General features: G+C 45.1%; 1 long non-coding RNA gene across 1 annotated transcript; it reads left to right on the top strand.

Moving 5' to 3' along the window:
• The first annotated feature begins 2364 nt into the window (after positions 1-2364).
• On the top strand, positions 2365-3152 carry LOC110147404 (uncharacterized). The gene is made up of 3 exons (XR_002316835.2): positions 2365-2518; positions 2667-2711; positions 2801-3152. It is a non-coding gene; the product is annotated as an uncharacterized lncRNA (long non-coding RNA).
• The last annotated feature ends 2886 nt before the right edge of the window (positions 3153-6038 follow it).

Genomic DNA, 6038 nt, shown 5'->3' with positions numbered 1-6038 from the left:
AGAGTCCCTGGGAAACTTTTGCCTACCTCCTCATCCTTAGAGGAAGAAAATGAAGCTCAGAGAGGGAAATGATTGTGGACACACAGCAGGTTCGTGCAGAACCAGAGCTGGGAAGGAAGGGAGGAAGGAGACAGGATGGGAGCAAGTCCAGCCTCTGGCCCCGGTCACTGCTGCCCACTGCACTGTGCTCTCCTACAAGACATTAAATGATGAGATTGCAGAGACATTTTTTTCCAACGAACATAAAACCAAAAGATTAAAAATATTTCTGAATTGCTATCCTTTAGGAGGAAAAAAAGTCTCTCCAACTGTCTGACTCCTTCAACCAATTAAATCTTTGGCTGCCACTCAGAAACAGTATTTAAATTAATCAAGGTAAAACTCTAGCTTATCCTTTCCCCCCATGCAGCAGTTTTCTACCATAAAGAATGAAAACAGCTTGGAGAAAAGAACAAACTTCAAGCTAAGGAATTAAATTTCTCACAGTCACCTGAGACGCCTCAGTGGTTAGTCACTCATCACTTATTAAACATTTATTCATTCAACAACCAGTTTTTGAGCTTCTTTCATGTGCATTTAAACCACAGGAGCACAAATACGAATCAGAAATGACTGACCCTCAGGATGTTTATTACTAAGTCAGAAGGATGACATTTACATAATTCATTATAGTTCTACTCATGGCCTGGCCCAAAGTAAGTTCTTAGCCTAAAGTAAATTTCACTCAAATGAACAAGTGAATGAATGAAATTGAAAACTATTACAGATCACTGTTAACAAGAGGATTCCACTAGAGCTAGGACACAGAGCTGCTAGAAATCACTGGAGGCTAGCTGGGATAATAAACTTAAGAAACACAGCTCAGGGAAGGCAAGACTCCACAGAGAGTGGGAGGGGGCCTGAGAGTATTATAGCAGCTCCATTCCCCTCTCTGGGCCTCAATTTCCCCATCTCATAATACAGGGAGCTCTAAGGAAACTTCCAGCAACAACATTTGATGCCTCTATGATCCCAGTTCCTGGCACTATAAGGGAATTTAAATCCAAACTCCCCTCTTAAAAATGGAATCATTATTCCTATGTCTTTACAAGGTCACACCCTATGTTTCTGTGGATCTCTCTTGGGAGATGGGAGAAGGAAGGGAATTTGATTCTAGCCTTCCTTTAGGTTTAAACAACAGGAAAATATCCAATTATCCCATTGACAATTACAGTCTGCACATTTCACCGCGGGCAGAGAAAGCAACCGGCAGCAGAAAACCAGCCGCAGACCAAGGCGTACACATGCAAGCCATTATCTATCTGGAGACAGGCTGGCCTAGGACGGCCTCACTGGCTCAGGAAAGCTGGGCGGGTCCTCGCCGGCAGCCCAGGGGCGACCCAGGAAGCCGCTGGCCTGCCACAAGCTTCAGCTGACTCATCTCAGACTCCAGGCTGAACAGAAACCTAGTGAGACATCTCTCCCTCCCAGTGAGACATCCCAAATAAAAGCCCCAGGTTGTATACTTGCTACAAATCCAAGCCTGGTCACTTGAAATAAATGAGTTCTGCAAGGGAAGGCACCACACCCGATTCAGTCACCATCATGTCCTTTAGCACACAGCCCCATACAGAGACGTGCTCTGCACTTAATACGTACTCGTAGATAAATTTTGTGGCAGACTTAATGAATACTAATGAATAAACGGGGCTTCACCGGTGACTTGGCAGCAAAGACTCCACTTGCCAATGCAGGAGACATGGGAGACATGAGTTCAGTCTCTGGGTTGGAGGATCCCCTGGTGAAGAAAATGGTGACCTACTCCAGTATTCTTGCCTGGAAAATCACATGGACAGAGGAGCCTGGTGGGTTACAGTCCATGGGGTCGCAAAGAGTCAGACACAACTTAGCAACTAAACAATAACAACAATGAATAAACAACCACCTGAATGAATGATTTCCTCATGTGATGCCCTCAAGAACATCATGGAAAAGAGTCAGGATAGAGTACTGCCCGGCACTCAGGTTCAAGCACCATCTGGGAACATGTATCCTAGCTCTGTTCTTTGTCAGCCTGTCCTGGACAAGTAAGCAACTTGAGCTCCTCAGGCCTCAGTTTTCTCATGGGATGGACGTTGTATGTGGCACTCGGGTTCCTCCTCAAAGGAAAGACTTGCTGTCCACAGCTGGCAGGATTTCCAGAGCTACCTTACCTGAGGTCGTGCTCTGCCCAAAGTCACGCACTCTGACAGAATTAAGGTGGGATATGAAGGTCCTGGCCTCTCTAGCCAATGAACAACTCTGATCCCAAAGGTCCCTGTGAGGTCAGCTGAGTCGTCATCAAGCCGGCATCACAGCTCACCATCTGCACCCTGTCCCCACCCCACGCCCACCCCACCGGCCCGGCCTGCTTCCTTCCCCTCCCGCCACAATCCCAAAGGCACTCCTAATGACCATCCTGAACGCTCAACCCCATCTCAATGACTGCTTCCCAGGGAACCCAACCTACGGCCCCCTCATTAGCAAAACAGAGATAATAGTAAGTATACACAAGGGCTGTGATGAGGACTGAGTGAATTGCTATGTGTAAAAGTGACCAGCTCATAGCAAGTGCTAAACGAGAGTAAGCCAATTTTGTCATGGGGGTTAGTGGAGTCCTTTCATAGTATTCCCACCCTCACGAGCAGGAAACCAGAGAGAAGATGTCAGTGTCTCATCAGCTTGATCTGTGGGTAAGAGAAGTAATGAAAGGAGGGAGGGAGGGAGGGAGGGAAGGGGAGTGGGTGACATGTCTGGACGTGGCCCTGTGTGTATTCCTCAGACTGGCCTCCAGTCCACCCTGCAGGAACCTCTCCACAGAGACTGTTAAATCCAAGGCCCGGGCCTCCTGCCGAAGAGGAGGTACGATGATGGCGGGCACAACCCTGGGAGCAGGCAGACAGGTGGCAGCACCCTGACCACCATGTCTGGACCCCCGAACCACTACCACCCAGCCCAGAGCCAACAGCAAGAATTGATGTACCATTCATAGAGACAGGAGCCCAGAGACCCAAGAAGAAAGCAAAGATCAGCTACAGACACATCAGCCACGGTCTCTTGCTACCCAGAGAGCCGATCCCCTGTCCCCTTCACTCCCACCAATAAATCCATGAACTTCTGGAGAAGTATTTGAACCTGAGCTTGCAAGGGTTTTCACTGCTGAGGGAGGGAGATTTGGGGGAGGGGTGCCTTACTGTTACCAGGATGGCCTTGTAAAATGTAGGCTGGCACCCAGAGGCCTCAGAGACCTTTCTTCTTAGACCCCAGCACCTAGATGACCTTTTAAGCAATGACCACGGTCACCTTGTTATAGAAGATAAAACTGGTGCTCACACATGTTAGGCAGCAGCCAACGTCACAGAGCTAGTAGGAAGTGGAGCTGAGCTTTGAGCCCAAGTCTGATCCCAAGGCTTATATGCTTTCAACCACTTCGGGTTCCTACATTAAAGTTTCCAAGAATAGGTTCTGTTCTTTGGCTTGTTTATTTTATTTTATTGCTTTTCTAAAATTTATTTTTAATTGGAGGATAATTGCTTTACAATATAGTGTTGGTTTCTGCCATATAGCAACATGAATCAGCAGTAGGGTTTTTTAAAATTATTATTTTTTAAAATATGAAAACCTCCCAGGAGATTCAGATGTGGTCAGAGTTGACAGCCATCACACCCCCTCCTATAACCCAATTCAGTTCACAATCCCAACCCCTGGCCTCAGACACCTCCGCTCCCTGCCTTCTGTTCTGTTCCAGGAGCCTATACCTAGAAAAGCTCTTCTGATGCTATTTACTCATAAGGGCCTCAAACACCAAAGGTCTAACCTAGACAGCTCACCCGGACTGTGGGATGATCCCATACAACTTGACAATATTTATTTACTTTGTACACCGATGTGAACAGTGGCACTCCAGAGTGAAATTCAGTCTCAGAGGAACACAACAGAAAGAAGTCAATTATCCAACATTAATTATTTATCTGGGGACAATAACCATGGTGTTATTCCCCATGAGAGAGGCCTCTGCAGCTTGCAACAAGAGGAAAGAAGAGGCAGCTGCTATTGTCTGCTCATAATGAAGCATCAGATTGGACAGATGAACCCCTCTGACATCCTGTAAACACACATGAGCCCCCGCTGTGAACGTGGCCCAGGCACACACCTCCAGAACACAGACAATTAACAGGGTGGTAGATGATTAATAGGATTATATTCCCCCACTGTTCTGGGTAGGCCTGGCCCCGCAATGTGAGATTGTGATGGTAGTAAGGGAGGTGCCATCTTCTCTCTGCAGCCTGCCTGCCGTATCAGAATAATAAGACTGAAGACATTCTAAACAAACATTTTTGCAGGTTGCAGTGTTTGGGGAATCATGTTAGTCTGGTATTTTCCTCCCAAGGTATCAATATTTGCTATACAATGTCAGTTAGAAAGCCTGTCCTGACTCCAAAAGCATAATGATCTGATTCCTAAATCATTTTTATGTAATTTAATTTTCTTTTATTTTTAAAAATTCTGAGGAGCTTGGAAGAGAGATCAGTGGTTCCCAGGGGCTGACAGAGTTTCAGAACGTGATCTACCTTGGCTCATATTCTCTACTCCAGGGTCTTATTCTTTATCTAAAGGAGATGGTAACATTGATTGAGCAGCTCCTATGTTTCAGACAGGCACTTTGTATATATTATCTCTTTTTTTAATCTTTGGATTTATTTTCAAGCATTTTCTTCTACACAAAAATAAAGCATAAAAGCTATTTGCATACAGCAACAATTTGCTGTTCAGTTTATATGTGAATAGTAACAACATATACATATTAAAGGCTCATCACAACCCGATGGATGATGTAAGCATAAATATCTCTACTTCATTGATCAATAAACTGAAGCCCAAGGTTATAGCTAATAAGCAGCAGAACCAAAAATCAATTTTTGTGGTGGAGAGGGGGGTCAAGATTCCTAAGCACTGTCCTAAACTGCCCTGTGATGTTAGTTTCCCGAACCCCAGCACAGGCTCTGGTCTGACAATTCCAACCCCTGTGCGATCTGTGGAGGGGTCCCAGAGCCCTATTGCCACAGATGCTGCTACTTATCTGAGTATACAGTTTTCAACCTGGGCAGGACAGGTGATGGAAAGACTGAGATTCCTCTGCATCTAGAACACGTCTCCTCTTTTCTGATTATAAAATATTAGGCTGCTGGGAGTGTCTGCCCATGATTTCTTATTTTCTCAAAGAGGTGACTTGCCAATAGTAAGGGGTCAAGCGAAGTATTTCTAGAAGAACCCCCTAAGATCACCTACATGAGGAACCACAGAGGGCCTCCAACATGCAGCAGGCACCCAATAAACAAGGGCCCTTCTGATATAGCTCTCACTGGATGGCAGACATTTTGCATGTATTATTAGCTCATTTAATCTACACATCAACCTTATGTCTAGATACTATTATTACCCCTGTTTTATACATGAGGGAGCTGAGAAGCCATGGGGTTGAGGAGTTCACATAAGACCACACAATTAGTTGAAGCCAGTCAGTCATGTGTTCAGAGCTGATAACATCTGCTCAAATCATGAAATCCCATCTCTAAGACTATGCATGTATCTTTACAGGTTTGCATCACACCATCTCTGAGCTCTACCTTAGAGTCCACGTGGAAAAATATTTGGGTCTCCATATTATACCTTACTCCCAGCGTCAGGTCTCACAGGAAATTCTTAACTACATTTCTAACAGTGTTCTCAGCCCTCAGGAATATTCATCTTCTTAAAGCTCTTTATGATAATGGCTTTGGGGGAGCAGACCGATACTGTCATGGAGATTAATCCAACTCCAGTAGACTCTTAGTAAATATTTAATAAATCCTTCTGATTTTAAAAGCAACACACACACACACACACACACACCCGAAATACTCAAAAACAGAACAAACAATGTAGCAATGCATGCTGTACATAGTCAAAGCCCCCTATAATTCAGGCGGGGGTTAAAAAGAGAGATTAGATGGTAGTGCTATCAGAGTATTGTACAGGCC

Source organism: Odocoileus virginianus, chromosome 10 (assembly GCF_023699985.2).
Source record: "Odocoileus virginianus isolate 20LAN1187 ecotype Illinois chromosome 10, Ovbor_1.2, whole genome shotgun sequence".
NCBI lineage: Eukaryota > Metazoa > Chordata > Mammalia > Artiodactyla > Cervidae > Odocoileus > Odocoileus virginianus.
Note: the sequence above shows the minus strand (reverse complement) of the source record. Positions and strands in the feature narration are given on the sequence as shown.